The sequence below is a fragment of the Dipteris shenzhenensis genome, chromosome 4 (assembly GCF_047967505.1).
Source record: "Dipteris shenzhenensis isolate YYH24624 ecotype China chromosome 4, Dip_SZ_1.0, whole genome shotgun sequence".
In the NCBI taxonomy this organism is placed as follows: Eukaryota; Viridiplantae; Streptophyta; class Polypodiopsida; order Gleicheniales; family Dipteridaceae; genus Dipteris; species Dipteris shenzhenensis.
The window spans coordinates 38,940,482-38,949,506 of NC_141599.1; positions in this window are offsets into that span (position 1 = coordinate 38,940,482).

Below are 9,025 nucleotides of genomic sequence, written 5' to 3' on the forward strand. Positions count from 1 at the left end.
GAATTATCAAGTAGAGAAAAAGTTTGTATCAAACCTGAGAATGGCCATCATAACGTTGTTATTGACCTCATTTGAAGCTCTAGAGAGAATTGAAATCTCTTCTCCCCCAAATTCAAGATACTGAGGTCTATGTTGAATCATAACCCTAACATTAAAAGAGCTTCCCAATTCTTTTAATGAGGCCATGTTTGTAGAGTTGAGGTCATCTATCCTCTTTGACTCTTTGATGGCATTCATTTCGCAATCAATGATTGCTCGAATGGTACATGTTATAAATGCATAGAGATGCAAATCCGTATATGTTGATAGTGTGGTGTCATTTTGCATCTCAAAAATTTGACCAAGTACCAAAAAGCAATTGTAGCCCACCCTCCATCCACAATTATAGATGTGGCTATTATCTTGATGTGATACCTGACATGTTATATACTCTATTTGTTGTGCCAAGTCACATTGCCGCATTACTATGTCGATAGCATCTACTAATTTTCGAGCTGATCTGCATATCAAAACATATAACAACAGTGAATATGTGCATTGAATATGTGCATTGCATATCAATCTACATGTCAAGAAGTGACAACAAGTGTAGTCTATACTTACTCTAACACATTGCCATGGACGGATGTCATTGAGTTTGCAAAGAAGCACTTCTTCGCAAGGATGTCCACGACTACCAGACTCCAATGTGAGCTGCATTATCAATAAAGAATAATTACTGTGTTTGAGACAATTCTAGCAATGCAATAGAAAAAACAAGTAGGGTTTGATGCTTACTTCTCATAATATGCTGTAAAAATAACTCGTGCGTCATTCATAGGAATGTGCTTCAACCACTTGCAAACATTCTCTATGGTTTCTTCTTTGTTGCTAAGCACTTCCGAAATACGAGGATCGAGCATATATGAAACGCTTTGTATATTTTGCGGAAAATTTGCTATAACATTGCTATATTTAAAAAAAAAGTATTAGCTTCTTGGGTTTAATCAAAATAAGCAAAGTATAAAGCCAAGGAAAAGGCTGCATCAAACCTGAGGATGGTTGTAATGACTTTGACATTAACCTCATTCTTAGGATTCAAGAGGATTGAAATCTCTTCTTCACCAAATTCAAAAAAATGAGGTTGTTGTCGAATTAACAACATAGCAGTGAATGAACTTCCAATCTGCTCCAATAGATTCATATTTTTATGACTCATCTTATTGAGGGAGTAGTCTACATCGTATTCTTCTTCACTTGCTATGTCCTCCACATCCTCCTTCTGCCATAAAAATATAAAAAAGTTATGCGATGTACACATCCCAAATAAAGGCTTAAACAAGCAGATAAGGTTTCATACATGCTTTCATTAGTGTAAGTCTCTCCTCTGCTTGGAGCAAAAATTTAAAAAGGTTTCATACACGCTTTCATTAGAGTGAGTCTCTCCTTCTCTTGGATGAAAAATTTAAAAAGTTATGAGATTTACACATCCCAAATAAAAATAATGGTTTAAATAATCATAGAAGTATAAAGATAGCATGCTTTCATTAGACAAGTTATGAGATTTATACATCCCAAATAAAATTAATGGTTTAAATAATTATAAAAGTATAAAGATAGCATGCTTTCATTAAACTCATTCTCTTCTCCTTTTGGAAGAAAATATAAAAAAGTTATGAGATTTATACATCCCAATTAAAGGCTGGAACAAGTATACAAGTATAAAGATAAGGTTTTATACATGCTGCAATGTAGTCATATTTTCATGTTGTTTCCCAATGGTAGTAATTAGATGCTGAATACTCTCAGCCCGAAATGCTAGCAGATCAGCTTCTGTATATGATTCCATTTTGACTGGTAACTCCAGATCAAAAATCTCTCTAAGAAACAACATGCAATTGTAGGCGACTCTCCACCCACAGCTGTGTCCATCTTTTTGCTCCACTGGCAGACGTCTTTTGAATTCTACTTGATCTTGTTGCTCCGTGGTTGTTCTGACAGCAGATACTAGCCGATATGCAGCACTGTCCAGCATGACATATGAAATATATTAATATGTCATGATCATAAGATACAAAATAAGAAAGTATCAAAAATATTAAGAGAATAATTACCTTGGGGAGTTGGCATGATAGCCTTCTATTGAATTCACAAACCATAAATGGTTGAGTTCAAGGTCCCAGAAGATCAAACTCCAATGTGAGCTACACGACCAGAATAAAAATGATTATTGTTTTACACAAACTTGCCAAAGAAATAGTAAAAATAAGGTTAGAGTTGATACTTACGCCTCATGATAAGGCATTAAGATGACTCGCACCCCATCTAAATTCAAAGGGCTTAACCAGGTACAAACATCTTCTATAGTCTTTTGAGGAGAGCTAAGAATAGAAGAAAGGAGAGCATCGAGCATGTAGACACGATGCTGCACTGTACTAGGAAGTTGAGAAATAACTACACTGCACCAAGAAATAAACAAACATTAGCTCATAGAATTGATTTGCATTCTGCACTAGGAAACTGATATATAACTGAACTGTGAATAAATAAACAAATGTTAGCTTATTGAAGTAGCAATAAATAAATAAACATTACCTGAGAATGGCCAAGATAACATTGTCATTAACCTCTTTTAAAGGATTGGAGAGGATTGAAACCTCCTCTCTACCAAAGCTTAAATACTGAGGTTCTCGTTTCAAAACGATCTTAACTTGAAATGAGCTCTCCATTTTATCTAATGCAGCTAAATTTGATTTTTCAATCAAATTTAGAGGTGGTTGCATTGTTGAAGTAGAAGGGAGTGCCTCCGTATTGACTTCATCCATTTCTTCTCCCTCTATTGCATGTAAACAAATATGAGAGATTAGATTCATTATCTTTAAATTTAAATCTTATTTAAAAAATTGTATTTAGTTGAGAAATAGAGAGTTCATACCGCTAAGTATTGTCGTAGTGGCCTTTTTTCATAACCCTACGAGCCATAATTATCAAAGAGGGCATCATCATATTTGTCTTCATTCACCAACCTCTCTGTGAATGGGTCATGTAAGTCCATCTTTTCATCATCAACAACTGGGACATTATGATCTTCAAGGTAATCATCCATGTCATCGGTGTCCTAGTGGTCTATCTCTTTTTCATAGCCTGTGGTTAGATCTGCTTGAAGCTGGAAATAGGCCATGAAATGCTTATTTTCAATAATATTGGTGGAGTTGCCTTTTCTTAGGAGATCCTCAAATAAATATCCCATCCTGCACAAGGTGACCTCCCAACCTGCCGGCAGCAAATTCTCCATCATGGTAAGCAAGAGACTCCCACTTTTTGCAGGACTTCCATAGTTGTTTTTTTTATAATGTATGGACCTGGGAATATCTTGCTCTTCTAGCATCAATCTCAAATTATTTGAATTCCCTCTTATGTTCTTTTGTAAAGAGTGATCAGGGTTGGGACTCCGCATACACAGAAAGAATGATTCAAGAGTTTGAATCGCTATGCCACATTCTCTCTTGCCTCTCTTTGCTGCATAAACACCACTATAGATCTTCAAATCTGATGAATATGCTCGCTCTAGAGTAACATGCATGGCTTCTTTGTCTTTTTTATCAACAAATATGACAATGTTACAAATCGCCACTTTGCTAATGGTGGTATATACTATTCTATCAATGAAGTTATGGATATCATCGCTAGAAACTTCATTGATAAAGAATAGTTGTGGTTTATCCCATGTTGACTCATTCTTAAAGAAGTCATCTTCTGAGACTCCCCTGAAGTTGACAAGCTTTCCAGACTCTGCCGTAACCTCTACATTGAATTGAAAGCTTTGGTGCATATCTGTCGGCATTCTTATCTCGCTGATTAATCTTTCCACATATGCAACCACCTGTTGTGGGATCTCTTTTCTCATATAAGAGGTTACTATTTCCGACCCATCTTCATCCTTTTTAATCCACCTGTTGGCCCATAGCTTTACCTTGGGTGTTGACAAAGAAGCTATATGCTTCACCACATTATAGTCAATGTTGCAATGAGTAAGTGGAATTTGTTTCTCTGACAGCAAATACTTGATGGCACTATGCACTGCATCACGCCTCACCTGTACATTGATGCATTCTTCCATGCAGTGGTCTTTGTCTTTTTTTCCAAAAAACCATTCTTTCTTTAAAATTCTTTGTGCTGCCATGGATGCATACTTATCAGGTAAGTACTTTACAGGCCTCCACATCCTTGCCGTCAACTCCTTCTTATCCATTACCTTTGACTTGCCGGAGATAAACAAAGGAGCTTCATAGGTCAGCTGTCACGCTCACAAGCAATGCACGTTTCAAGCATCTCATTGAACACTTCAACAGGACGAAATATGATAGAAGTATAGTCGGCATATCTGTCCCTCACCACCTTGAGGCTTGTCATACTTTCTTCCCGCTCTTGGGTTCCCCTAGGCACAACTACACTCAAAGAAGTATAAAGGTTTGTGAGTGTGTCGGCGTCTGCTTTTGTGACCTTTCGCTTCAAATCAGGATTTGGGGAACCAAATGTTGTCCATATCATCCTTGCCTTCTGTAAGACCTCTGATGTTGAGGATATCTTACGCTTTCCATGGACATAATGATTAAGTCTTTCGGACTCAATCAAATACTTAATCTCATGCTTGAATATACAGATCGTTGCAGGATAATAATGGAATGAGCTTATCTTTACAAATTTTTCTGGAGTGAGTCTTTTGCCCTCCTTTGCTTCCCTTGCGATCTGATTACAAGCATAAGCCCAATGTTGACCATCAATGGGCTGGAATCTGCAATGAAGGAGAAATTCCTTCTTGACTTCCTTTAGCATATTCTCTCCTTGTGCCTCTTTGCCTTGTTCATGTGGAATATTTTTTAGAGTGTTTTTAAAGAATTGACTGAAGATCTCCTCGAAATGTGTAGGCCCTGTAAATGTTATTTGATCCAGAAAACTATTTTTGGTTGGACAAAACATTATTGGGCGCAAGACCACATTACTTGCCACAGGTTTCTTACCATCTCTCAAAGCCTCGTATATTTGCATTGCATAGGATATATCAAGGCTTCGGCTATTAGTAAATAGAGCTGCAGCTTCCACATCTTTGGCATTCACAAACCACGTCCTTTGACCCCAGATATATCCCACATCATCATCTGTAACTGCTTCATTAAGACGCAGATTAAGATTTTTAATTGATGTGAGTTCATCTTGATCATCTTCAGCCTCGGATTCTGAGTCTTCTTCATCTTTCTCTTTTTTAAACCGTTTTTCATCCACATTATCTTTCTCTACAGTGGGACGATGTCTTTTCTTACTGCTTGGAACCGTGGCTCTTGCAGTACTAGCCTTTTGCATTTCACATCGTGGTTTGCTAGCAAGAGCTTCTAGCATAACTGCAGTGGATCGACCTTGATCTTCTTCAATTTTTGCTAATTCCCGTGCACTCAAGGCTTGTTTTTCATCATCCTTAGTTACATTCACCATTTCTGGCTCTAGAAGTTTGCGCTCATGTTCTACAGGTTTGTGACAGTGTGCCTGTTCTTCTTGTCCCTGCATTGAAGTCTGAGCTTTTTGATCTCCTTCATGTGATGATTCTTGCATATGGAGAGCATATTCTGCATCCTGAAAGTATTCAAACATTATCTTTGCATGCATCCTTTTTGCCACCACACTAGGAAATTGCTCCCAAGTATATGAAAGAGTCTCCAATGCCCTTTGCAACTCTGGAAACTTTGATGGTTGAGGAGGAGGCATCACAAAGGTCTTTGCGTCTCTCCTTGACACAATAAAATGCATACCGCCAACTTCAGGATCTGAACTCTTTGTTAAAATATCCACAAAGGTGTCTTTTCGCTGAATTATTATGCCTACTACAAGGCTTGAAGTCATATCTTTTTGGAAGAAAGTAGCATCCCATGGATCTTCAACACCATTGAACTCCCTTTTTGACATAAGTAGAAAGAGTCTCTTTTCCTTTTGATGAAGAAACCAGGCTCTTCTACCCATGTGATATCGAGTCCACCTACCAAAGCCATTGGGGCTATATTCCTTTCCTTTGAAATTTAAAGTGACATCAGAAACCCATTCTCTGATCTCAGAGTCATCTAGCATAGCCATCACATTAGCTGATTGCTCCATAATCCTACAAGAAAAGATAATGAAGAATTTAGATACATACAAGTAAAGTACAATATACAACCCTTGATACAATAAATGTGGAAAATAGCCCAAAAGGCTTTACAAGGCTTCATATGGCAATAAATGTGGGAAATAGCCTAAAAGGCTTTACAAGGCTTAAATATTTGTACAAATGTAAAAGAATTAGCCAATAAAGCTTTACAAGTAATATAAAATGTCGTCTAGTGATAAAGCTTCAATCTTCGTGAAGATTCATGTAATCTGTCCATCCATTGATATCTGAGCACTGATACCCAACTGGTGCAATCTATCCACTAAAAACTGTTCCACTGATATCCACTTATGCAGCCCACATGATATCCACTTATGCATCCCACTGATACTCGTTAATTAGTGAATGGTCGGGATGGTCGGGTTTATTACAAGGTGCTTCATATGACAATAAATGTAAAAAATAGCATAAAAGGCTTTACAAGGATTTTTATGACAATAAATGAGCTTAAATATTTATACAAATGCAATAAAAATAACCAATAATCATCAAGCTCCAATATGTCCCATGACATGTAATCTGTCCACTGATATATGCAATCTGTCCACTGATATCTGCTCATGCAATCTGTCCACTGATATCTGCTCATGCAATCTGCCCACTGATAAACTTCTTGGTAAATGGTAAAAGGTCTTATTTAATAGCATGTTATGAGTGTTAAACCGCATGTGAGCGAAGGGACTGACAACGATTAGGAACTAGTTAGAAAAATTTGAGCATGGCTTCGATTGGCAACTTGGAGAATTGTCTCTCCTCTAAGGCAATCTAATCTATGCTAAACCAACCGTCGAAGCGAAGAAAAGCAATAAATAATTTCTTTTTCTGTGTTCATTTTAATGTGCTGGGGTTTAAGAGGCTTAAATATGCAAAAGAAGGGGTTGTGATGTAGAGGCTAAACCTGCATGTGATATAAATAAAGAACAAGTATCTAAAGAAAAGTTAACATTTTTCAATTTAAAAGATGAATATATATAAAAACATTATCTCACCTTCAAAACAAACCATAAATTCACTCTTTTATAATTTTTTAAAAGTATAATATAAAATATGTAAATATATAAAACTCTCTTTACTTTCTCTCTCTCTCTCTCTCTCTCTCTCTCTCTCTCTACTCCTAAATCTCTTTGTAGCCATAGTCAAGACACCTCATTCTCTCTCTTAATCTCTCTCTCTCTCTATAACTCTTAAGTATTTTTCATTCCTCTCTCTCTCTCCCTCTCTCTCCCTCTCTCTCTTTCTCTCTCCCTCTCTCTCTTTCTCTCTCTCTCTCCCTCTCTCTCCCTACTCTCTCCCTCCCTCAAGGAGCCACGGTCCCCAAGAGAAGCCAAGGTCCCCAAGAGACCCGCTTCTCTCTCTTAATCTCTCTCCCTCTCTCTCCTCTCTCTTTCTTTCCCTCCCTACTCTTCTCTCTCATTTAAAAATATAATATAAAAGATGTAAATATATAAAACTCTCTTTACTTTCTCTCTCTCTCTCTCTCTCCTCCTAAATCTCCTTGTAGCCATAGTCAAGACACCTCATTCTCTCTCTTAATCTCTCTCTCTCTCTCTTTGACAACTCTTAAGTATTTTTCTCTCTATCCTCATCCCACTTATTCTCTCTCTCCCTCTCCCTCCCTCTAGCACAGAAGTTTCATTCCTCTCTCTCTCTCTCTCTCCCTCTCTCTCTCTCTCTCTCTCTCTCCCTCTCTCTCCCTAAGTCTCCCTCTTCTCTTCTCTCTCTCTCTCTCTTTTCCTCTCTCCTCTCGCCACGTTTCATTCCCATAAACATCTCTCTCTCTCTCCCTCTCTCTCTTTCTCTCTCTCCCTCTCTCTCTTTCTCTCTCCCTCTCTCTCCCTACTCTCTCCCTCCCTCAAGTAGCCACGGCCCCCAAGAGACCCGCTTCTCTCTCTTAATCTCTCTCCCCCTCTCTCCTCTCTCTTTACCAGCTTCTCTCTCTTAATCTCTCTCCGCCTCTCTCCTCTCTCTTTCTTTCCCTCCCTACTCTTCTCTCTCATTTAAGGAGCCCCTCTTCTCTGTGTGAATCTCTCTCTCTCTCTCCCTCTCTTAAGGAGCCCCTCTTCTCTCTCTTGATTTCTCTCTTTCCCTCCCTCCCTATTCTCCCATTTCTCAAATTTACAAACTCAAATATAAATAAAAAACTAATTAAAATAGAACTCAAAAACTCAAATAAGAAACTAATTTAAAAAGAATTGTAATGCCTTCTAAAAGACCACCCTCCTCAAAAACTTTAAGAATAAACTAATTGAAAAAGAATTATAAGTAAAGAAAAAGAATTACAATACGAATTTTAAGAAATAGAACTCAAAAACCTTAACAAGAAACTAATTGAAAAGAATTGTAAGTAAAGAAATAGAATTACAAGACGAATAAAAAAGAATGCAAGTACCTGGAAAAAGTGAAAAAAGTAAGGCTCGGCTTATCCTTTCTCTTCCGCTCTTGGTTGCTTCAATGAAACGAGGAGAGAGTTAAAACTAGTCCACTCCTACACATAAATTTGAATTTTCAAAAAAGAGAGGGAAATTTGAATTCATTATAAATTTGAATTCAAATTTGTGTTCAACATTCTTCTTATACTTTCTTCTTATACGTTCCTTTTGAATTCAAATTTATGTTCAACATTCTTCTTGATACTTTCTTCAACATTCTTCTCGATTCTCGTAAGACCTTTTCATTCTCGTAAGTCCTTTTCATTTAAGTCCTTTTCATTCTCGTAAGTCCTTTTCATTCTTCTCGTAAGTCAAATCTTATTTTTCGTTCTTGCTCGTGATAGTAAGTCAAATCGTCCTTTCCCATCTCTCTCCTTCTGCTCCCTCTCTCTCTCTCCTTCTCTCTCTCTCCTCTCTCTCC